We start from the raw sequence: 26,837 nt of genomic DNA, 5'->3' as shown, positions 1-26,837 counted from the left end.
TTTTGGTCCAGTATCAAGTGCCATTCTCTCCCACATGCCCCAAAGTAAAGAAATGTATCTTCCCTGACATCATACTTCCAAAACTGGAAAAGATAATCAAATAAACTAATACCTTTATACAATAAAGGGCATTGATTAGAAGGATAAATTACTTTCCCAGGAAAATATTTTCAAGTTGAAGTTTACATGAGCACTTTCTATCCTAGATTGTGTTTTCTAGGTGACATAATTTAAATCAGCAGAGAGCCAAAATACAGGGTGGGACAAAAGTAGGTTCAGAGTTGTTTGTATGGAAGATAATACAATAATTAATAATAATAATACAAGAATAAATTGGTTTTTATTAACTGTTTTTTTTTACTAATCATTGTATTATTTTCCATATGAACAACTGTAAACCTACTTTTGTCCCACCCTGTACTTTGTCATGGTTGAAAAAAAGGAGGAAAAAAAACAAATATATTCTAAGTAGTTTATTTAAAGAAATATGTGATTAAATTCACTTGCGAACTTTAAGATTTGTTTGATAAAGTGACACCAACCGTCTGCCTTTACACCAGAAAAAAAAGCAATACTGTAATGGCCACATGACACTCATTCAACATTTTCAAAAATCACTTTTGTACTTTTTACAATGTTAACAAATTAATATATTTTAGCCACTTTTGTCATCATATACTCCATGAAGGATGCTAAACCAAGACATCAATTATATTCACAAAAAATTATCACACTTATTAGTAAAACACCATTTGCAGTTCAAAATAATCTGAAACATCAAGAGAAACAGGTGAAGAAAAATAATCTTTCTTATCAAGTCTAAATTGTAAAACTCTTGGGAATACATTCAACTAGCAATTGTGTTCAACTACTGTTTAATTATTTAGCAGACACTATGTTAACAGGGCTAAGAATATGTAAAGAAAATGTCCTCAATGAGCCCATGGCCCACTGGGAAGGAAAAAGCACAGTAAGCAAACAGTTCCAGTGCACAACCTATGATAGCACAACTGAGATATATAAAGCACACTTCAAAGACAGTATCCTCAATGAACATAAATTCTTTATCAATAAATGTGAATTGTTTTAATTGATGAAATTAGAAAGTACTAGTCAGCAAGTAAAATATCTGAAATAAAGGGCTGGAGATAAAGAATACCATAAAAGTTCCTGTCACATAGTAGATTATGACAGCTATTGTTACTGATACAACTTAAAAAGGTGCAGGGCCAGGGAAAGAGGTGCACAAATGAGCCCATCCTCTGAGTTTAAAACAGAGATCCTATTCAGAGAGAGAAGGTTACAACAAAAGAACAGCCACTCTCAAGATGAATTAGTAAATATGCTAGCCTTGAAGCCATTGGCAAGATTCCAAACTGTAAAAGAAAATTGACTATACTAAGACTACTGCATCAACTAAATATAAAAATACATGTCCACTAGTTTGGTAAACAAGCCTCCATGCTTGTCATATGAGAGTATCTATCTCACCCTAAATCTCAATTTTCTCTTAAGTACTCTATCTCAAATTCAAAATATCATTTGGAAATATTATCATAAAAGCATAAAGGAAAGAAACTGTACAAGACAAAATCAGATATGTACATTTTTATTTTAATACCATATAAATTTTAGTCATCAAATATATTCAAATAAGGGCTGTGATAATAAATTTAAAAACCCTTGGATATGTTTCCTTCACTGAAAAAATTGAAAAGAATAAAAATAGACAACAAGACAGGAAAATAAAAATGGTGTATATAAATGTCAACACCATAAAATATTTTTAAAATAGTGACTTAAATATTTTATAAATCTAAAATCTGTGTATAAAATAGGAAACTTTGGTTCGTAGTCATCAATACTATTCATGTTCTTAATAACACATGTGAAGCAAAGGTCATCAACCAGGAGGCAATGGACTTCAGGGGATCTGCCCAGGGGATCTCTATCTCCCTACAGCTAACTGTACAGAGTTTTAGGAACATTTCCATAGATGCCTTTTCTAGGACACCACCCAAAGCTTTCTGCAAATCTCAAATGGATAGATTATCTAAAAGAGTTAAGAGCCACTCATCTAAGACTAAGTTTCCAACATTCCTAATGTTAATTTTCTTTGAAAATGAACACTACAGTAAGAAAACAAGTTACAAGAATAATTAAATTAAGAATAAGATTAAAATAAGCTATCATCAAAATTCCATGGAAACCTTTTTACAGCATGAAAGAAATATACTTTATTCCATTTGCAAGCTGTAAATTTGAAAATTTAAAGTTTCAGGAAACTAAACTAGCTTTACAAAACAGATGTTGTTGCCTGTGCTATTTAATCAATTCAAGTCACATTCCTAGAAACAATATAGCCATCTGATGAGTTCAGCGTCAATGGAATGAGCCAAATTCACACAACAGCATTTTACAAAAATAATCAGTGGTTTAAAGCAGGGCATGTGCGAGATTCCTGAAATAACATATACATAATTCACTGCCAAACTCAGATCAATTCAAAATCTGCAGAGGCAAAAAGCATTATTATGGCTCTGAAATCCATATTCAGTAAGGCTATGTTCAGAAAGTTTCATTTCAATTTCAAGAAAATAAATGACTAGAGAAGTGTGATAATGATTTTGGCAGATATCAGTTCCCTTCTTTCAAAGCAGAATCATTTTACACAGCTTAAGATTTTTTTTTTAATAAAGAAAAACTCCAATTTATAGGACCTAAAGTCTTTTATTTAAGGATGAAATGTCATCTACTGAGAAATATAACACTATATCTCAAACATTATAGCTCTCCAGACAACAGTTAGAGGCAAAAGAGCACAAGGGAAAAGGAAAAGGTACAGCCTTATTAGAGATCAGGTTGCGATTCTGGCTCTTCCACTAACAAACTGTATGACTTTGAGCAAGTTACTTGGTTTACTCATTTCTAGGTTGCCTGAGGCCATAATGCACAAGTAACCCCTAATTTTCCCCAAATAACCATCAACCCCTAACCACCACCCCACAGCCTCCTGGGTTCTTCATAGCCAGCATCTTCCCACAGTCCCATTCAAGTCCTCCTTACTAAAGCAATTTTAATGCTTTAGAAAAATTAAAGTTCATTCTCCCAAAAGCTTGGTTGTAAATGAAAAGATAGAAGATTCTCAAAAATGTAGGAACACCTAGAAAAAGGATAAAAGAAAGAAATGACAGAGTTATACAAAAGGACTGCTGTTCTTTCCAAGAACCAATGCTAAGTACCTGGAAACTAGAAGGATAGGCTTTGCGAAAACTTCAGATTTATTTCATGATTGCTTTCCACAGAAATTTAGGTAGGACCTTTAGTCTGAGTTTCCGCACCTGCCAGAGTGGGAGGGCTGGACTAAAATCAGTGGTCTTCCAACCACATTCCTCTGATCTCGCAGGTTCTGTCAAAACGCCTCACAGGTCTCAGGACAAATGTCTTCACACCATCTTCCAGAAGGAAGAGTAACAATTGTATTGTTTTATGCATATTTTGGTTTTACAGGTAAAGTAAAACTATGAAAGAATTCCATGTTAAGATACAGTTTTACAAGTAGGGTGTACTTAACAAATGTTTGCAAATGAGGCATAAAAAAAATACTCCTTGAAGTTCTGTCATTCTATGACCATCATTCTGAAATGGAATTTAATGGTAAAATAACATTTGTTTCACAGAAACTTGCTTTGTAGTAAATACACTGATAAGCTACGTCTATTTAACACTGCCAAGAAAAAACAGGCATTACTTTTCAAGTATTATCATGGTGTGGTGCTACCAGTAAAAGTAAATTAAAAGCTTCAACACAATTCAAGGAGTAAAATAAAGATGCACTTATTTATTAAATATTAAGACTCTTATTGAAACTCATTAATTCTTTCAATCAGAACTCAGAAAAATAAAAGTCAAAATGGCAGAAATTTGAAAGTCTGACATTACAACTAAAGGAGCCCCACTAGACTGTACATTATTATATTATAGGGAGCAAAAATAAAAAAAAATAAAAAAACACAATTACAGATGGATGGATAACTAAATAGTATGTCTAAATAACTACAGCATCAAGACATTTAGCATTATGGTATATAACATTTCAAACCAAATTTTGAAAGAAACTTTATAATTTGAAAATTACATACATATTAAAGTATTCAAAAGCAAAGGTCAAAATGGGGGAAGAAGAGAGATAAAGTCTTGGTATTTAATTATTTTATGAACATAATTTAATTTTATTTCACAAAAAGAACTTCTAAATGACTGAATTCATTGAACAAAATACCTAATAAACAGTGTAAATTTAAAAATTCTTCTACATCAAAAGGAATTTTCAATCATATAAAGTATTAAATACATATTAACCATGGTTTTCAAATACTTAAAGACAAATAACATGTGATTCCCTACATTTTTAAAGCTGTGTAAGAAAACCCAATAAACATTTTAGCCTTTCCTTAATAATAGGTCCAAACAATAGTGCTTCCTTTCTTACTTCTGCGAGCAGGAAATTAAATGTACTAATTGATAGCGTTAATGAGAAACAGTGGTAGTGTGATGGGAGTAGAAAACATGATTACCAGAAGATGTACACTTACATACGACAACAGCTATAGTTATTTATAAACTGATAATATTTCCAAATAATAAAAAATTAATAACCCTAAAGAACCAAATATATGTTTCCATATAAGCAAGATGTCATAGACTTATCCCCAGAACTAAATGCCCACCTTGAACAAAGGTAACATATAAAATGTTATTTTATCCCCAGAACTAAATGCCCACCTTGAACAAAGGTAACATATAAAATGTTATTTTTATGAAGTTCTAATGGAAAATCATACCAAAAGAACGGACAAGAAAGTTACAGAAATATATGCTATTTAATTCCTCTATGTCTCTTTTCAGATGTTTATTTAATATGGTTAGAATCATAAAATCCCTGCAACCTAATTATTGCTAAACTTAGTATCAATTTACAAATAAATTGCTTTAAATTTTTAAAAGAAAATTCACATAGGAAAAGGAAAATACATAGAAGATTCTTGGCATTGCTAGATGTAAAATTTTCAGTTTCAACTATTCAAGACACAAAGAAAGGGCTACTGAAATGTTGTGTAACCTGCCATTTTGCAGAGGCTAGAATGGGAACTGCTACACAAGGGAGGGGTCATTTCACTTGCAAATGAGCTCCACATGTGGGCTGTTTGTGATTTTTGTAGTTGTTTATGTTTCTCTACTTGTTGCCAGAAATACAGTAACTTTCCTAAAGCTATAGTTTTGAAAGGTTTTTTTTTAATCAGGAATAGTTATGAAAATAAAAAACTACCCAAATGCTAGAGCTGACAGTAAAAGTGAAAAGGCTTAAGGAATGACTAGTATTAGCCAAAATACAGGAACAGTACTGTGGATCACTCCGACTTATGAACTAGACCAGTGAACCATATGCATAGACAGAGACAAGGCCATCTGCAAAAATATTTTTTGGTGAGTCGATCAGACAGGGCAAATATTTATTTTATGGGGGAAAATTACATGTCATAATGATATCTGCAAAAATGGGACTTTTGGAAGGCTTCAAGAAGCATCTCTGTCATATGTCAACAATATGCTATACACAATAATATAGTGTTCAGCTTCCAAAAGTCAACCTAACTCAAACAGATTAAGATTTTATGCATACAAACAGATTAAGATTTTATGAACCACAATCTAGAAATCTGTCTACTCTGAAAGAGAGAAAATGGCCCTGGCCGGGGTTTGACGCAATGATTAAGAGTCGGCCCAAGGACCAAAGGGTTGTGGGTTCAATTCCCAATCAAAGGCATGTACCCAGGTTGCAGGTTCAATGCCCGGCAGCAGTCAGGGTCATTCAGGAGGCAACCAATCAGTCTCTCTCTCTCACATCAATGTTTGTTTCTCTCTCCTCCCTTCCACTCTATCTAAAAAGATCAATGAAAAAATATCCTCGGGTGAGGATTAGCCAAAAAAGAAAATAAAAGAAAAAACGTTAACAGAATCTAACTTACCATAAAACTCCAGTGATTTAGACCAGCTGCTCAAGCGTCATAAGCTGACAGATGGGAAGTGAACTGCTGTGTTCTCTGCTGTCACCTGGGAGCAGCAGCTACTGCCCAGGAAGAATCTGTAAGAACTTTCCAGGCTAGGAAAGATTGCTGTCTCAGTAGCCACACTGAAGGTGGTTCATACCAGTTCTCCCGATAGTTCTTTTTTTCAGAGTAGATGAATGTTCTGATTATTAATTAGAAACCTTTAACCCACTATCTTACCTCTAGTAAGTGTCCTTGTTGGCTTTTAATATAGAACCCTGCCTCATTCCTGACTAGAAGCCCCCCTACTTGCTAGCTCTTTATTCTTTATCTTGCTTTCCATTGTGTGTCCTCCTTTAGTCTACTCCTACTTTGTTTTAACCCAGTGCACTCCCTACTACTGGCTCCTACTTTTAATCCTAAACTTTCCTTGTCTAGTGTGTAGACCCCAATTAGCTACCTTATTTTCATAAGCTAACCCAGCCAGAGTCCAAGATGATTAGTAGAGGATAAGACGTGGCCCCCTTCAAAATACGTGAAATGGTTACCAAGAAAACACATCAGTGCATTACTGGGGGTGATCACAGTTGGCACTCACTCACAAATACCACTTCTTTACCATCTTCTCTCATGGCTACCAAGGACACAATCACTGGGCAGAGAGGGAGAGCCCTTTCCTCCAACTATACATGGCCTTCTGCAATTACCCAGTTACACATGTAGTTTGCCTTCTGGAGCACACAGGTTGATTTTTCACAATGCCAACGCTTAACCAGAACTGAGAAAGGAGTGATAAAAACAGCAAAGCTATCAGTAAAAGAAGGGAGAAGTCAGATTTTACCTTCATCTGTTTGTTCTAGAGTTCTGGCCTCACCAATACTTCAAAATGACAGTTTAACATGTATTGCAATAATAATGAATGAAAAATTAGATAGCACTTCAAAAAGATGTACTATAAAAAATTTATTTTCCATGTCATTTTTAACAACCTTTGTTCTAGCTTCTTTTCCCTCAAAGACACTCAGATACAACTAGGACTCTTCTCAACATTTACTTGGGACCAAAGACATGGGTTATTACTAGATTCCTTCCTTGCCACCCATAAAGGAAAGGAAGGGTCTTTTAAAAAGCGCTAACCCCCAGCGGGAGTGCCTCAGTTGGTTGAGTGTTGTCCTGTGCACTGAAAGGTTGCCAGTTCAATTCCCAGTCAGGGTACATACCTGGGTTGTAGGTTCTATTGGGGTGCATATGGAAGGCAGCCAATTGGTAATTCTCTCTCACATCGATGTATTTCTCTTTCTCTCTCTTAGCATGTCCTTGGGTGAGGATTAAAAAGAAGAGCTAGCCCTGGCCAGTTTGGCTCAGCGGTTAGAGCGTCGGCCTGCGGTCCGGAGAGACCCGGGTTCGGTTCCCGCTAAGGGCACGTACTTCGGTTGCAGTTTGTCCCCGGCCCTGGTTGGTTGTGTGGGTGGCAGCCACTCGATGTGTTCCTTCACGTCGATGTTTCTCTCTCTCTCTCCCTTCCTCTCTCTCCCTCCCACTCTATCTGTACAAAAAATGGAAAAATATCCTCGGGTGAGGATAAAAAAAAAGAAGAGCTAGCCCTGGCCAGTTTGGCTCAGCGGTTAGAGTGTCAGCCTGTGCGGTCCGAGCATCAGCCTGCGGTCCAGAGAGACCTGGGTTCGGTTCCCGCTAAGGACATGTACCTTGGTTGCAGTTTGCCACCAGCCCTGGTTGGGTCATGCGGGAGGCAGCCACTCGATGTGTCCCTTTCACGTCGCTGTTTCTCTCTCTCTCTCTCTCTTCCTCTCTCCCTCCCAACCTATCTGAACAACAAAATGAAAAAATGTCCTCAGGTGAGGATTAAAAAAAAGAAGAAGAAGAGCTAACTCTTTTACCAAGCCTTTCCCACTCCAGACACCCCCTCCCCCACTTTCTTTGGCTAGAGGGACGAGGAAACTTTCGGCTAGCAATTCCATTAAGAAGAAATCGGGTGACAGAATTATAAAAACATATATGTTTTGATAAATGGCCACCAATCTAGTCCATCTGAAATCATTTTCCTACCCAGACCTTTCTTTCAAATCTATCTTCTGACATCCCTGAACACTGAGGAAGCAATAAGAATTCCTGATTTGAAGAAATAAAAGCTTCATCCCTGAGATACTCATAAGCACACATATTAAATCTCCCATAAAAATATTATTTAATATGATTAAATGTTTTCCTCTTTGAAGAATTTAAAATACATTGCATAACTAAAAATTTGGTTGTTTTGTTTTAGTTGTATAAATAACAGACAACAACAAAGAATGTATTGTTTTCAGTAGTGATAATGTTGCTAGCAGTGTTCTTATTCTACGAATGTTGTCTTTTCAGTATGGGATAAAGCAAATGAGAAACTGTAGGGAACATAAGTAGTTTGGGCATGGGAGAGGGAAAATACAGATGTAAGAATGATGGCATTAAATAAAAACCCTATAGTCCTGAACCTAAATTGCTAAGTATCTGTATGAATTACTATGTTATTTATCTAAAAAGAAAGAAAGAAAGACATGTATCTAGGTCTGTTCACTGAAAAGGCCTGGAAACACTGACTGAACAACTAGTAATAAGAATCCCTGTGGTCTCTGAATACCACACTTAAAGGAACCAGAATTCTTTAGCAAAATGGCTGATTCCAGATCTGGATCAGAAAATGTTCAAGGTAAGTCTAGAACACCTTGTCATGCCAAAAAGCAAGGAAGGTGTCAATGACTACTAAAGTCATGCCAACTGGACTCCGGAACCACCTTGAATAGGTTTTACTAGGTAAAGATAAGACAATTTGAACTTCAAGAAGGGTAACAACTGCAATCGACTGAAACAATGTTTTTAAAACCATGAATTTATCATAATATTCCAAATTAAAAGCTCACAGGTCATGTTGGGAGGAACAGTTAACTATCACTCCATACAGGAAAGTTAATACATAAAAACGTCTTTGGAAAGTTTTCTTCAAAACAAGTCATTTCAATAATAACTCACAAGAATCAAATGTTCCAATCATAGAGGAAAGGGGCAAAACTGATTCATATATTCTATAGGAAAAGTAAATTATCAGAAAAAAATGAAGTAGTGTTACTTGGTCAAGTGTAATGTAAAAAATGGAAATGTTACTCCCCCTCCCAAAAAAGAGTCATCATATCTACTTTGTGCATTCCATTTTACATGTGTGCATATATATGTCTTGGTAAAATAAAATGCACCTATGCAAGAACTATCAATGATTATGAGAAGCGCTGAGAGCCTAATGGCTTTTTAAATTGTCTACGCTTTAGGTACCCATTATCAGTAGTCTTTAAGTATTACAAGTATATTATAGAGAGGGTAGGCTTTGAAGTTTCTGGTTCTGGAGGAATAATTAAAAACCAAGGAGATACACCTCAATGTTCAACATCCTTTAATAGTTTCTACTTTAGATTAAATGAGAACCCTAAAGCCACACTGAGGAAATGTTTATAAATTATCCTCAGAAAAATCACATAGGCTAGAGGTTATTCCTTTAAAAATTCATGACTTTGTTTAAAATAAAAATTACTACTACGACTGTGCCACTTTATTAGTTTCTGGTCCTTTCTGATGTTTTGTCCAGCTAATCATTAATATCCAAATGCTTTTTTGAAACACTAACTCAAAAATAACTGCTTTTGGGGACTCTAATACACTGCTGGTGGGAATGCAGACTGGTGCAGCCACTATGGAAAACAATATGGTGTTACCTCAAAAAAAAATTAAAAATTGAACTTCCATTTGACCCAGTGATCCCACTTCTAGAAATATACCCTAAGAAGCCCGAAACACCAATCAGGAAGAATATATGTACCCCCATGTTCATAGCAGCACTATTTACAATAGCTAAGATCTAGAAACAGCCCAAGTGTCCATCAGTAGACGAATGGATAAAAAAGCTGTGGTACATATACACAATGGAGTACTATGCAGCGGTAAGAAAGAAAGATCTCTTATCCTTTGAGACGACATGGAGGGACCTGGAAAGTATTATCCTAAGTGAAATAAGCCAAGCAGAAAAAGACAAATACCACATGATCTCACTTATATACGGAATATAATGAACATAACAGTCTGAGGAATACGGTAGATCCAGAAACATGGAAGTAGGGCACAGACTGACATCCCTCAGAAGAGGGGGGTGGGTGTGGGGGGTGGGAAGAGATAAACCACAGAACTTATATATATATGCATGTATGCATGACCAATGGACATGGACAACTAAGCCGGGGATGGGGCGGGGGTGGGGGGGGTGCCATTGAGGTAAAAAAGGTGAAATATCTGTAACAAAAAAATAAATTAAAAAAACAAACAAACAAACTGCTTTTCACCTACTTTACATTATCTAACACAACTATCCTCTACTATGCTTTTTTTTTTTTTTTATTCTCACCTGAGGACATTTTTGCATTTATCTTCAGATAGAGTGGGAGGGTGAGAGGGAGGAAGAGAGAGAGAGAAACATTGACTGGTTGCCCAGCACACGACCCCAACTGGGGCTGTGGACAAACTGCAACCGAGATACGTGCCCTTAGCAGGAACCGAACCCAGAACTCTCAGGTCCATGGGCCAAAGCTCTAACTGCTGAGCCAAACCTCCAACTACCACCATCTCCCCTTTCCCTCTGGCTATCACCACACTGCTGTCTGTGTCTGTGTTATATATGTATGTTGTTTTGTTTTTGTTTTTGTGTTTTTGCTTAATCCTTTCACCTTCTTTCATCCAGCCCCTCTGTAAGTATGTTTTTTACTATTCTTCACTGCCTCCTACCCACTGCTGAGGGAGTGGTCAGATAACTATTAGGGCCAACCTCCTACCACAATGAGATTTGTTCCAGACCTACATATATACTGCCAAGGCCAAAATAAAACCAAGATGATACTTCCTCAAATGATAGAGAGTCCTCAAACTCTGGTAAACCTAGGTAGCTGGTTCCACTATAATCTAGGCCCTTAAAGCTAATAACATTCAACCATGATTTTACCAGAATTATACTTCCTCCTGAAATACTCCTAAAAACTCTAAGTTAATCATTTTTTTTCCTCTAAATTTTTCTAATGTTATGGGCAGTCAATTGCCACAAACTACACTAAGCCAGTGTAAATGAAGATAAATCCAATGACCTTCCCTTCCTATTGCAACATACATATTACATGAAATACAGCATTGTGGGAAGGAGAACAAGCAGGTCTAGTCTAAAGAATAAATAGCATAAGTATGGTTAGTTAGTAGAGGCACCTTGAAATGATTTCCAATCGCCACAACAGCACACAGATATCCTCTAGACTATATTCAAAAGATCAGTATCTTCAGTGAAATCATTTCAGGACAGAGTACAACTTGGATTGCACATCTGGGTCTTCAGCTACATTCAAGGAAAGTAGATTGCTTTGAAATGCTGCCACATTTACAGTCCTAAAGGAAATCAGATGATACTAAGTAAATGATATGAGTAATATTCTTACTTCTCCCAAACCTCTGAAAGTATTTAATAAGTGTCTATTGAATGAATGACCTTGTTTCATAAAATATAAATCACATTTCTTTTTAATATCTCCCCAAAATAAACAAAACAACCAAAATCAATCTTAGAAGGTAACTAACACATGTGTATATGATGTTTCTATATCATGAGGCCCTAAAATCAAACCACAGGTCCTTAAGGGAAAATGTCTATGTTCTGAACAGCACCTAACATTCATTGCACAAATACACTACAAAAAGCCACTGAGGACTCTGACATCCAAAACTGGCACAATTAATCTACCACATTTATTTTCACACATTAGCAGAACCAGACCAAATTAAACCTCCACAAATCCTGCCTGAATTTAGAAAAAATGTAAATAGTAAACTGGCAGATCATGAATAAAGAAATCTCTAAATAATGGAAGTTGAGTGGCATTTATAAATAAAAGCTCATCAGGAGATCAAGATAAATCATGTGAAAAGTGGACACTGAAAAGCACTCTCTGGTTTACCACCTGAAGTTGTGAACTTGAAAAGCCTAGGATGGTTTCATCAAGAAACTAGTTCCCTACCCTAATAAATAAGTGTCATCTCAGAAAGTGAGGGAGAAAGGAAGGCAGGGAGGGAGGGAGAGGGAGAAGGAGAAGGAGAAGGAAGAAGGAGAAGGAAGGAAAGACAAGAGGGAAGGGGAAAGGGAGGACTTAGGGAAAAAACTTCATGATACTCTTATGGAACCCTCAGCCAGATGAAGAAAATGTCTCACAACATATTTGGTTCAATGATCTTCTGTTAGAAAACTTTTAGTGTCTCCCTCTTAAATGGCATCAAAAATGGCCTTTCTGCCATTTCCAACTATGTCTGCTCCCTAGACCAGCACTGTCCAACAAAACTTTCTGTGGTGATAGAAATGTTTTGTTTTGTATCTGTACCGTCCATCAGGGTAGCCCCTGGCCACAGGTAGCTATTGGGTACCCGAAATGTGCTATGTGATTTAGAATCTGTATATGTAATTTTATTTATTTTATTTTATTTATATCCTCACCCGAGGACATTTTTTTTTTTATCCTCACCCGAGGACGTTTTTTTCCATTTTTTATTCAGATAGAGCAGGAGGGAGGGAGGGAGGGAGAGAGAGAGAAACATCGACGTGAAAGGGCCACCTGCACAACCCAACCAGGGCTGGGGACAAACTGCAACCGAAGTACATGCCCTTAGCGGGAACCCAACCTGGGTCTCTCTGGACCGCAGGCCGATGCTCTAACCGCTGAGCCAAACTGGCCAGGGCCGGAGGTCATTTTTCCATTTTTTTTTGTTCAGATAGAGTAGGAGGGAGAGAGAGGAAGAGAGAGAGAGAAACATTGATGTGAAAGGGACACATCAAGTGGCTGCCACCCGCACGACCAACCAGGGCCAGGAAAACAAACTGCAACCGAGGTACGTGCCCTTAGAGGGAAGCAAACCCAGGTCTCTCTGGACCGCAGGCCGACACTCTAACAGCTGAGCCAAACCGGCCAGGACTCATTTTCTTTAATTTTAATTATTTTATATTTAAATAGCTACACATGGTAAAGTGGCTGCCATTTTAAACAATACAACTCTAGAGTCAAAGCAAGTAAGCCTGCTATTCTATTGTTGAAGGCAGTTTTACTAACAAAATACACCTTTAAGATAGAAGGGCAGTCCGGCCGGTGTGGCTCAGTGGTTGAGCATTGACCCATGTACCAAGAGGTCACCAGTTCGATTCCCAGGACACATGCCCAGGTTCTGGACCCGATCCCCAGTCGGGGGTATGCAGGAGGTGGCCAATTGATGTTCTGTCGCATTGATGTTTCTATCTCTCCCTCTCACTTCCTCCCTCTCTCTCTAAAATCAGTAAAGGAAAAAAGATTTTTTTTAAAGATAGAAGGGCAGCTAATTGACTTAGGCATGAACTCACAGGGGAGAAAAAAAAAATTCCTTTAAATATGAGCCATGTAGGCTCCTAAATATTAAAGGCATACCCAGAAACTGCTTTTTTATACTTCAAGAGAGTTGAATTTGGGCATCAGAAATTATTTTTATGTTACACAGGACGGATAAAGTGACAAAAAAAATAGATTACAAAAATAAATAAATCTATAAAGTTCCAAGAGTTTGCTTAGTTGAACCTTTAAAAAAAATAGGTAACTACTCATCGCAGGTCCCAAACTGCCAATCTCTACATTCCTAGTTTTTAAAGTTCCCTTTTCAATTACTGCCTACATCACATTTTAATCTTTCATTACATTCAGTTTAAAAACTGTGTAGCATTTCCTAATAGTATTGTGACACAGTCTGAAGAAGACTATAAAGCAACATGAGAATAGAACTAATAGTAGCTCTATAAATAACTACTGAGATAAGTTGAAATAATGAAAAACAGCTTTTAGAAAGTGTTTATTGAATTACAGTCTATATAATATTTTCTCTTAGGAAGCCAAATCTACCAAATAATCATATTATAGCTCTGTAATTAAATTTTAAAATTTGCAATAGCATCCTCTTAGAAACCCATGATATTAAGTTGGTAATTGTTTAATAATAATAAATTAATTATTATAAATAAAGTTGATGCTATTATTTTTTTCTATTTCAACAAACATAACTCAAGAGTAATAAATTCTCTCATATGAAACCATAAAACCTTCTGAGCATCAGAGAATTCAATACTACAGTTTTCTTTGGTATTTTCATTCAAGAATACTATAACAGTATTTCTTATAAGTTGGCTTTTCTACCAGAAAGATTTTTTTAAAGGCCAATTACAAAGTTAAAATTATTTATAACAATACATATGGAATATGTTAAATAAAATCCACTTCTCCAACCTAACATGGTATTCAAATTTAATCTCCTGCAGCTCATATAACCAAAAACAAAATAAAACCTTTAACCTACAGTCTAAGCAAAAGAAATGTAAAGAAAACAAAATCAATTATGTTCCACCCTAATAATCAAATCATACAAAACAACAAGCTTTAAATATCAGGAATCTCAAGTGATTACTAAAAATACATAGTCCTTACAGACAACAAAACTATAGCAGAAAGGACAGAGAGAGAATTGTAACATACATTATCACTTTCCTTCTGAAACTAAAATTCCCAGTACAATCTCAGAAAGTCAAGAGTTATGCTCAAGGCAACTCCTTGACATGCTTTCATTAGATCAAGCAGAATAATGTTTTCTGGGATGTTGCTATGGCAATCAGAGATGGCTATCCTAAAAAGAAAAAAGCAATTGCTATTGTCAATTATAGTCTCAATAGTCACATCTAAAAATAAATCCAGTGCTGGAAGAAACTCCATTTCATAAATTAAGTATAAAGCCTACTGCTCCCATAATTTGCATGGTCTGATAAACTTTTAAGCTTAGACTTCAGTTCTCACTCTCCTTCAATAAACCAACCAGACTGCCTTCCCACCAATTCCCTTTCACAAAGATGGAGGGACCAATGGACGAAGGGGAAGCGAAGGGGAACAGGAAGAGAGAGAGGGAGGGGAGACCTCCCAGCCATATTAAAAACAAACCGGGAATTTTGAACTTTGAACTGTTTTCAAATCAAAGGCAAAGTCAAGTACAGAAGGGCAAATAATTAGAAGTTTAAAAAAACTGTAACACTAAAATTATTTGCAAGTTTCTTCTGAAGTATGTAAATTACCTTTTGTTGTTTTTGTTTTTGTTTACCCTCACTGAGGATATTTTTCATTGATTTTTGATAGAGTGGAAGGCGGGTGCAGGGGGGGGGGGGACATCAATTTGAGAGACACATGGTTGTCTCCCATAAAACCCGCACCAGGGCTGGTGATGAAACCTGCAACCCAGGTACATGGAATGAAACCCTCAACCCTTCAGTCTGTGGGCCAACGCTCTAACCACTGAGAAAAACTGGCCAGGGTCATAAATTACATTTTTAACATTGTGTAATTTATTCTCCCTAATTCTTAAACTTGATGCTTCCAATTTACCTCTACATAATAATCACTATCAAGTAAGAGATCCTTTTATTTCAAGGGACATAATTCTGGTGGAGAATTAATTCAGCTACAAGTTAGAGGAAAAAAAAGCCAGAAATGTTTTCTGAAATCTTTGCCCATAACCCCAGAAATTAAAGTTCATATCTAGCAAACACAGCATTATGTCTATCTTGTACAGATTGCCTTTATAGCTCCCAAAACACACACATACACCTGTAGGAAAAAAATCAGAGCTATTTTTAAAAGTACAGTTAAGTCACACAGTGAAGTGTAGGATTCCTTAGTGATGTAAACTAAAACTACTCCAATGGATACCAAGTTCTCAAACTACTATTAAAAAAATCAATAGGTCAGGTCAAATAACAATTATAAAATATACAATTATCCTGCCAATATGCTGTAGTCATGGCAACAACAATAAAAAACTAAACTGTTTTTTGGACCACATGACTCATCTAGTTATGCAGTAACTCCGTTCTGAGAGTTAAGAGTCATTTACTAAACCTGGAATTACTTACTATGAAACCATCTTTCTTTCCTTAGACTGTCAAAAGGTGATTGTTTAGAAAAAGAAAAAAAAAGTTTTGCAACACCTATTTCAAAGGTGTGAGGCTGAATCAAATATTTTCGAAATATTAACTAAAAGCCTAATTAATACAAAATCAAAATTGACACTATATTTATATCCATCCAAAATTTAGGATGAAATGTAAGTAACACTAAAATTTCTCCCTATTTAGACACCAACAATATCAATGAAAAATACAATTTTCAGGAGCTTGTTTCTCTCGGTCTCCTTCAAAAACTTAGATAGAAATGAGTAAAAATGGTTGGCTCAAAAATCACTTCATTCAACATGGTTAAAAGTAAATGAAATAGCCCAGTCCACAGTATAACTAAAAACCTTTTATCTGACTCACTGCAATGTCTATCAAGTGGCCAACAATGTATTTGGTTAGCTCTACACTATATCACTTAAAAAAAAAAAAAAATCCTACATACATAATTATCTTTGTTGCCCCACAAACATATGCTTTTATTGGACTGACAAACTAAATTCAGGCTACCTTATTTGAAAATGTAAGCCCACCAATCTGGCCTCACATAACTACTATGAAATAATGTATCCTAACGCTTTTAGGGGACCCTTAATTATACAAATACCAATTTTTCAAAGGGTATCATTATGATATGTGCACAAATTGAAATAATAATAAGTTACTTCCTTTCCCAAGTTCCAATAAAAAGGTTTCAGGGGGAGGGGTAGTTAAAAATATTTTATTTTTGCTTTAGTTATGATCAATAATCTATAACAATATATTATTATATATACAAATGAAATTGGCTAAATGATAATCAATACTCTCCTTAAGTGAAAATTGCCTAATATCTTTCTTTCAGAAATGACAGAAGCATATTTCCAGGCTATTTTTCTCAGCGGTCTTGGAGAAATCTGTCACCGGGCATTCCATATAACCTTCAAAGTCTTTGTCCATTGTCTAAAAGTTTAAGCCAAGGAAGTCTGAGAGAATCTGATTCCTATTTACCTATCTGCTGTCCAGCCTCAACCACCTTTCCCCATTTTGTCTCCTCTTCTACCATATATCCTATAAGCCCTGAACACAGGAGTTATTACTCAGCTTCAATTCAATTCCATTTCTCCTATCCTATCAAAAATATAAAAAGCTCAAGTGCTAGAATCATATCTTTCTTACTTTTAGATCCACAATGCCTACTACAGTGTTTAGGAAAGAGTATTTGTCCAATATATGTTTAATAGATAAAATGTAAATCCAGCCTCTTTCCCTACACTTCAGGTTTATTAATTTTAATATCGATATGAACAAATTAAAACTCACACAAAAGTTCCATATTTAAGAATCAAAAAACTAAATGTGATTAAAAATATACAAAACAGCTATTTAATGGCTCTCATTGTATTTCACCAAAAATGATGAAACAGACTCCTAATATTCTCCTTAGCATTCCTTGCTCCAATTTATTTAACATTACTGCAGCCCAAATTAACCCTTTAAACTGCTGGAGACTCTCAAAAGATCCCATTAACGGTCTACTGAATAGTGGTAATGCCTTAAACCCAAGAGTCAAGGTGCCCCCCATGATCTGATTTGAACTACCTTTCTAAAGCTATTTTTTCTTCCTCTTTACCACAGCCAAGCTGAAATTCTAGCTGTGCCTTTGCACTTGTTGGTCATTTTTACAGAACTACCTTTTCTTCTTTCTGTCCCTGAAACCCATATCCCAATTCAACTCTCTAAAGCATCGTTTTAAATGCCACTTCCTCCAAAGACTTGCTTAATCTGGGTAACTACAGACCATCTCTACTCTTCCAAATTCCCAACGCATTTTATCTGTACCTCCAGCTTCCTACTACATACATGATAAAGTGCATTATTACTATTGATAGTAATCACTTCTACTAACATCTGAACAACTTCAAGAATCAATGTCTCAGGAAAGAAGGGGACAGACATGCTTCTGGAGGAAGCTATGTAAAGGTCTCAAAGCAGTTGGAAAAAGAGAAAATGGAAAAAGCTGCTCAAGAACACCAGCTTTTATTTATTTATTTCTAATCCTCATCTGAGGATATTTTTCCATTTATCTTCAGAAAGACTGGAAGGAAGGAGGGAGGGGGAGAGAAACATCGACGTGAGAGAGACACATCGACTGGTTGCCTCCTGCACAACCCCAAACAGGGCCAAGGGTCAAACCGTAACTGAGGTACGTGCCCTTGACAGGAATCGAACCCTCAACTCTTTGGTCAGCAGGCCAACACTCTAACCACTGAGCAAAACCAGCCAGGTAACACCAAATTTAGTTTTAACATGTGCTGATTAGTGATATAAATACTGGGGGAAAATTATGAAAAGTCACTTTACTGGTCAAGGTAAGAAGCATGGAGCCATGCTGAGACCTGGATCCATCCTCTTTTATTCCATACTCATGAACATCCTATTCAAGGTAAGGGTCAAGAGAATTTTGGTGGTCAAAGAGATGATAATTGTAGCAAAGACCAGCATGCTGCTGCTATGTTTGATTTAACAATGAAAATCCCTAACCAAAATGTATCTAACTACAAGACAGATCTGGTATGTGCAATACATTAAAAAAAAAAAAGTCATAATAATATATGTGAATATCATATCAGCAAAGTTGATTATTATTATTATTATTATTATCATTTTTGGTACATGCCCCTAGTGGGAACCGAACCCGGGACTCTCTGGTCCGCAGGCCGACGCTCTAACCACTGAGCAAAACTGACCAGGACATGCAAAGTTGATTATTAAGAACAGAAAACTTTGAGCAAAATCCATTGTCTTCCACTAGAAGAAAACTTAAATTTTTTACTTTTTTTTTACAAAACTGGTAATTTAGCTTTATAAAATATTAATTGAAGACCTTCACTCAATTGTGCTGAGATGTCTACTCTCACTCCTTAAGGTTAGCACTGCCCTGGAAGGAAAGAACAACACATTAACATGAATAGAGGTTACTTGGGCGAAGATAACAACCTATGTGGAAAAGAAGCAGGAACCCACTGAGAGAAGGCAAGTTTTGATACGCAACTGTCTGGTGTTATTAAGGGATTGAAAAACTGAATCTGGGGATGCAGGAGATAAATGACAAAGCAAAAAATTTTAAACTTTATACTTTGGACCTGCAAATTTAGTTGCTGTGACCGTAACTACGTCCCCCTTGAGTTTCTTTTTCTTTTTAATTGAATTTATTGGGGTGACATTGGTTGATAAAATTATATGTTTCAGGTGTACAATTCTATAATACATCATCGGTATATTGTATTGTGTGTTCACCACCCCAAGTCTAGTTCCATCACCATTTATCCCCCCTACACCCTCTACCTCTCCCCACCCCTTCAACAATAAGATTAGTCACATCCTCCCACCCAAAAAATAATAATAATAAAGTTCACATCTAGCTCATCTTCCTATCATCCCAAGGTAAAGGCATCTTAAAAAAGACAACACTCAAATTTAGTTGGTTAAACATTTTAAACTGAAGACAAATCCCTGATGTCACCAGCAGGAACAATAACTTAGAGGAAGATAAAACATGAACAGAGCAGAACTACTACCCCATCAGAGCATTTATCACATTGTGTTGTGTACTTATCTAACTGTCCTACTATAAACTCCAAGAGATCTAAGAACTGAGTTGCATTTACCAGTAAATGCTAAATACCTAGCACCTACTTGGCCCATGCTCAAAATACAGTAATACCCGAACAATGAATAAACAAAAAGACACAGTAAGAGTAAAGAAAACCCACTTAAAACTTCACAAGCATCCTGAGAACTATTCCAAAATAAGGTGCACTAAATTCAATTTTTCATTATTAAATTTCTGGGAAAAAATGAACAACTAACTATATACTTTATGCTCCTGGAAAGCAGTGACCATGCTATTCCCAGCACACTGGCAAAGCACCCAGCACTCAATAAGCGCTTGTTGAATGGAATTCTATACTTCCCTCCTCCTCCAAATATAAAAGATTTGATTTAAAAAAAAAAGCTATCTAATTAGCCTTTTTCTAATTAAACCTTTGCCCGGTCATTTTTGGAACTACTGAATTATATTTTAACCCAGAGGCAGTCAGTGATCAAATGTACCTCACATAATACTGTTCTAAAAAGCCAAAGCACAGAATAAAAGACAGGATTTAAATCTTGACAAAATTTCCTTAATAGTACCCTTAATCTTAACCTTAATCTAGCTCTGTAAATTAAAAAAAAAAAAAACTCTTAAAATCTATTACTTAATACATTGGGCAATGATTGCCCACTACCCCTAAATATAACAAAGTCAGGATCAGTTTATGTCACCTAGCCAACATTTACAACAACAAAAAACATGCTTTTTATATCCCACATGCCTTTATCCTAACTCTGGAATTCATAGTTCAGTACTCGGTGTACTTTTTGGCATTTTCCAGAAACTCAATCTTCAGAAAACAGCTTCATACTTAACACACCAACATTTTTTCTTATGACATAAAGACCATACTTTTAAGAAGGATAATGAAGTTGTAAAATACTCTCCAATTTCAAATTTCTTCTCCAAGTAACCCAAGACAAATTCTGTAGTTTAACAGAGTACGTATCAGCATTATGCAAAGCACTTAAGACTAGCAGTAAAATATTCTCAACAATGGTTTTTCCAAAGAAATGACTACATTAAGAATTCAATGGTAATTTATATTTTCATACATGCAAAAGCCGACAAAGGATAGCTTTAAATACTTTTTCAATTATATAAGGAACATAAATGAACTGGATATACTGTACATAATTTTTCAATGATCTAAACAAATGTATACCTTGACTTCATATCATAGTTTTTACAAGTTAGAATGAAAAGTGTCACTGGATACTTAAGGTATAAAAGCCAATTCCATAGATCATTTTAGTCAGTCAAAATTGTTGGGAGTAGATAGAATAGCAATAATAAAGAATTGGGCATTTTCAATTTCTCTTTTCCTATATATAACTGGACTCACTTTAATTTATATAGTACTAAATTTTAAAAGTATATAATCAAGGAAAATGAAATAAAGAGCAAGATGTCTATTCATAAACATGAATTATATTACATTTGTTATTAGTGTACATTCTGCCACATTTAAAAAAGTGTAGCAAACTGTTAAAGGTGAAGGCAAATGTCTATTTCTACCAGTGTTCGAGTATTATAACAAACTATTTATGAGATAAACTTTATATCAGCATTACAAATATAAAAATGAAAAAATAAAATTATTTCAGTAGAAAATTAAGATTTCTATACCCAACTCATTCATGTTATGAATCTTTAAGTGATCTTTAGGACTTCCTTACAAAAGGATATATGAATATAAAGATTGATTCTTTTTTTTTTCTTTAATTTTTTTTTTCCTTTATTGATTTTACATAGAGAGGAAGGGAGAGGGAGAGGGAGAGAGAGATAGAAACATCGATGAGAACATCAATTGGCCACCTCCTGCATGCCCCCCTATGGGGATCTGGCCCACAACCTGGGCATGTATCCCGACAGGGATTCAAACCAGTGACCTCTTGGTGCATGGGTTGCCACTCAACCACTGAGCCACACCAGCCGGACTGATTCATTTTTTATGTTCATAATATAATCTGAGTTAAAATCCCTGGATAACCATCAAATCAAACTTTCAGAAGCATTCATTTACTGTACACATATAACTTTAAATTTTTGTGATTTGAAGTTTTTATCATTTTCAAGGCAAAATTATTTTGAGAGTACGTTAATACCAAAATTGAAGTACACTTTTTTTCAAGAAGTGTTCAATCTTTTAATGACTAAAGACTAAATTCCAAAAAGTTGCTCTCTAATAATCATGGAATAATTTTAAATATCGATAAAATAATAATTTGAATTATTGGTCCAATGACTATAGTTTTCCCAAACTCTATTTGCTTTCACTCAGAGATTTAAAAAACAACCTATAAACTGATTATTTATATAGCCAACATCCTGATTGTCCACACTTCCAGCAGGCTATCTAAATATATAGACTGAGTTTAAATAAAGGCTATAACCAACCAATCAAGGCCTTTTTGCTTTGATCCGAAACTGGCAAAGGTTAAATTTTCTAGCCCATATACTTACAAATTAATTAACCAAATAAGGTATCAGGTAAATTTTGGGGCACAATACTTAATCATGGGAAAACTAAAGAGCTGGAAAAAACCATATGGTTCTGCTATTTGAATAAAGCATCTCAACAAATATACTACTACTAGACTAAAAAGTCAATGATTAGTTTGAAGTCCCTCTAGTGTTCAACTAGTTAAATGAACAGTTTCAGTATGGTAAAGACTGCTACTTATTTATTTCATAACTAAATCTATCCCACCTATTGAACAAAAATGAGTTTAATAAACACAAAAGGTGCAAAAAAACAAATCAGCAAATCTTATATTTCTCCCTGTAAATCATTTAAGATTCAGAAGGAAAGAATAAATCCAAAACTACTTTCCACCCCAAGCCTGATCATCAAGCACCCAGCACGATCCCATAATGCCTAACACATAGCAAGTAAACTATAAATATTTGATTATTGTCTGGTTTCTAAGTTCGACCATATAAGTATTTCAAACCATCATTTATTATTAGTTTATTGTACTATAAAATTAGGCACAAAAGCGTAAATAAAAACTATTCTGCACATAAAAAAACAAATGTGGGAAGGGAAATAACTTAATATGGCATGCAACATGAATTTGGAATAGTAACCCTTGTTAATCAAATATCCTTGATTAATCTGTTTAATGTAATAATAGTCAACAGAAAGTCAAAAACACTCTGGTCAATTGATAATTAACATATACCATACACTTAGTATAATTTTCAAGGATTAGATCATAATTCCCTATTTAAAACAATATGGGAGCCCGGCCACTGTAACTCAGTGGTTGAGCGTTGACCCATGCACCAAGAGGTCGCCATTTCGACTCAGGGTCAGGGCACATGCCCAGGTTGTGGGCCAAATCCCCAGTGGGGGGGCGTGCAGGAGGTGGCCAATCAATGTTCTCTCTCATTGATGTTTCTATCTCTTTCTCCCTCTCTCTTCCTCTCCCTCTAAAATCAATAAAGAGAAAAAAAAATTTTTTTAAAGCACAATATGGGATATCATTTTAATCTTTTACTCTAAAACCCCTTCAGGAGAAAAGGCATAGATATTATCAATCATCTTTACGCAGCCAAAGCCACAAAATGGAGAGTTGTAAGAGACCACTTTTTAAACAATCAAATGCCTATACATAATTTCATTGAGACTATACTGATATAAGGTGAAAAAGAAGTCAAATTTTATCTACAAGTAGAAATTATAATCAAAACTATGAATTATAAAATAAATTGATGAAGATTTAAATATTCTGACAGTGGAGTTCATTAAAGGAAAAGTATGACTATGAAGTGCATTTACACAGCATTTAAATCTATGAGCTTTTCACATTCACTGCATGTTATATCATAAAATAAAGCTGTAATTCCTATACTAGAGATAAGAACAGAAGATGAGCTAATCTAAACCACTCCTCTATGATGACATATTGAAGGGAGAGGCAAAGTATGAATACTCAATCTTATTTTTAGTTTACTTACTATACTTATAGTGTCTACCTTCTCCAAAGGTAAAAGGTAACATAAGAACGGTAAATTTCTTCCTGGCTTATTTCATTTTGGATACATGAGGCTGAATAGGAAGGAGTAATCCACAATCCATGACCTATACTTCTACTGAAAGCCAGCTGAGCTAAGGCCACCAATGGAAAAAAGAATGACAGACGGTTCCTGGGCATAAAGGCATGATTCACTAATGATGGAGGGGCTCGTCCAAGCATCCTCTGGGAGACATGGCTGCATTCCATGTGTTACCAGACAGAAATTACACCTAATACAGGCAATTTGAGCTTCTCTGGGTATATGTGCAAGACTGTTTACAAGAATCTTTGGAGGGGATAGATAAACTTTGCTAGCAGTCTTTGAAAAATGCCATTTTAAAATTGCAGAACTTGCAAAGTACTAACTTACTATCTTAAATATTTAGAAAGTAGATGAAACCAAAAAAGCTATCTTTATAACAATAGAACAAAAAAGTATACTAACATTAAAAAAATCCATTAAGGATTTCATTGAAAACGTTTGCCTAAATCATATACTAACTCATTCTATTATGTAGCAATATTTAGCCATGATATTTAAATTACTTAGTAATTAATTTGGGATTTACAGGTGAAAGAGAGAGAAAGCTCAATGAAAGCTTTCAGTCATTTGATTCTACAGTGAAACATGCAGTTCCCAGAGAGCCTCAGGAAAATAATCTTAGCTAATCATTTAAATGTAGCAACTACCAACTCTAGTGTTGGGCTGACAATTTATAACATAAGTAGGAAAGCCAATTCAATCCATAATGTATTTATAAGTTTACAAGCAAGAGTATCATTATACTCTTTTATCCAATAAATAGCACTCTTCCATAACCCTTGTTTTCTGGATAATTAGAGCACAAGCTTTTTTGCCAATTGCCCAATCTACCTGCTACCTACGACACTAATAAATTTATGAAAAATAATTAATTTTAATAAAACTTTTAAAATTAAACTCCAGACTATAGAAAATAAGCAACTGAAAAAAAAGACAAAAAAATTGTATTACTTCTTTTCAGTATGTGGTTAAAAAGAAATCAATTCATCAAGAAAATCTTTCACCTTGGCTGGTTTGGCTCAGTGGTTGGAGCATCAGCCTGCAGACCAAGGGGTCATGGGTTTGATTCACAGTCAAGGGCACATACCTGGGTTGCAGGTTCCGGCCCCCGTCAGGGTCGTGCAGGAGGCAACCAATTAATGTCTCTCTCTCACAGCAAGGTTTCGCTCCCTCTCTCTCCCTCCCTCCCTTCCACTCTATCTAAAAATCAATGGAAAAATATCCTCTAGTGAGGATTAAAAAATACATAAATAAAAATCAGAAGAGTTGATCTTAAGAAAAGAAAAAGAAAATCTTTCAAATGTGGTCATATAGTCAGTCCACTTAAAACAGTCTCCTATAACAACAGCATGTTTTCCTATGTGATCCAGAATATTGGAAGGACTTCATAGTATGCAACAGTGCTAGACTGATGATCTTTTTTTTTTTTTTTTAAACCCTCACCCAAGGATATTATTCTATTTATCTTTAGATAGAGTGGGAGGAAGGAACATAGAGGGAGAGAGAGAAACACTGACACGAGAGGGACACATCTACTGGCTGCCTCCCATACAACCCAACCAGGGCCGGGGACAAACCGGCAACCGAAACTCATTGGTCTGAGGACCAATGCTTTAACCAGTGAGCCAAACCACCCAGGGCTAGATTGATGATCTTTAAACAAACTTCCATTACACTCGTTCATTTACTAATCAATTTATTCAACAAACATGTGAAATACAATGATAGGCAAAAGACAGATGAAGGTCCTTCCCATCCATGCTGTTTTATAGCCTGCAGGTAGCTTCCCATCTAGATCTATTCACAAATTCTCAGCACCCCCAACTACCTATTTAGTCCAAACTTCTTAGTCTGGTGTTTAAGTTCCAACACCATCAGGCACAAATATGCTTTTTTTTGGTTAATCCTAGCCGAAGGATATTTTTCCATTGATTTTTTGATAGAGTGGATGGGAGGGAAAAAGAGAGAGAAACATTAATGTGAGAGAAACACATCTATCGACTGCCTCCCGCACAACCCTGACCAGTGCTGGGGGACCAGTATGTGCCCTTGACCGGTAATTGAACCCGCACCCTTTGGTCCATGGGCTGACGCTCTAACCGCTGAGCCAAACCAGCCAGGGCCAAATATGCATTTCCAATCAACTTCTCATCTTTAACTCTTCTCCAATAAATATTCCAAACTTTCCTATTCAATATCCTTACATATGCAATTCCACATATGTAAAAGGTCCTTACCCTGCCATAGCCATATATCCAAATACCTAAATTCTACCCATTCTTTAAAGGCTCAGTTCAAGAATCAACTTTTCCTCAAAGCTCTGCCTCCTTCCATATAATTTCAATCATACTGTGTGCCTCTCTTAAAGACATCTGTAACAATGATCTATGTACATATGCTGAGACTGTCAGCTTCTGAAAAACAATATATTTTTGATTCATTTCTCTATTCCTCATAGCACCTAACACAATATAGACTCAATAAATATCTGTTGAATACATACATGGTATTAATAATAAATATGAAATATCATGAAACAGTGACTTTATAACACTAAAAGAATACTTTTAAAGCATCCTTCAGGCCCTGGCCAGTTTGGCTCAGCAGCTGGAGCGTCAGCCTACGGACCAGAGTCCTGGGTTTGGTTCCCACTAAGGGCACGTACCAAAAAAAATAATAATCCTTCATACTTTGTTTTATTATTGTTACACAACAATATAAATTTAAACGTGTGAGCAACTGAGCCGAGTCAGTACTGACCCCAGGACATCACATGAAAATGTTTTTGTCCCCTCTTAGTATCTTCTAGCTCACTGCCCCAACTATACTGGGAAAAAAATTGACGTCTATGCACATCTGGACTAATCACTGATAATGGTATATATTTCAGCCATTTAACCTTTTTCTGTAAAGTGGTATGTGCTTAATAAAGAGGATGGGTTAGGGGACTAGGGAGATGCATATTTAAATTTATTTGAGGGCTCAAACTGAGTTCTGGTTAATGAAGCTT

General features: G+C 35.7%; 1 protein-coding gene across 6 annotated transcripts in view; it reads right to left on the bottom strand.

Annotated features, from left to right (window-relative positions):
- MED13L (mediator complex subunit 13L) overlaps nt 1-26,837 on the bottom strand; it is a 284,126-nt gene that overhangs the window by 207,427 nt on the left and 49,862 nt on the right. For 3 of the 6 annotated variants that reach the window (XM_036276863.1, XM_036276864.1, XM_036276862.1), the window contains exon 2: nt 11,340-11,516. The exons of the other annotated variants lie outside the window; for them this stretch is intronic. The gene's annotated coding sequence lies outside the window, so the exon portion shown is untranslated. The remainder of the gene's footprint in view (nt 1-11,339; nt 11,517-26,837) is intronic. 6 annotated transcript variants of the gene reach the window in all.

This window comes from Molossus molossus, unplaced genomic scaffold, assembly GCF_014108415.1.
Source record: "Molossus molossus isolate mMolMol1 unplaced genomic scaffold, mMolMol1.p scaffold_m16_p_22, whole genome shotgun sequence".
NCBI lineage: Eukaryota > Metazoa > Chordata > Mammalia > Chiroptera > Molossidae > Molossus > Molossus molossus.
Note: the sequence above shows the minus strand (reverse complement) of the source record. Positions and strands in the feature narration are given on the sequence as shown.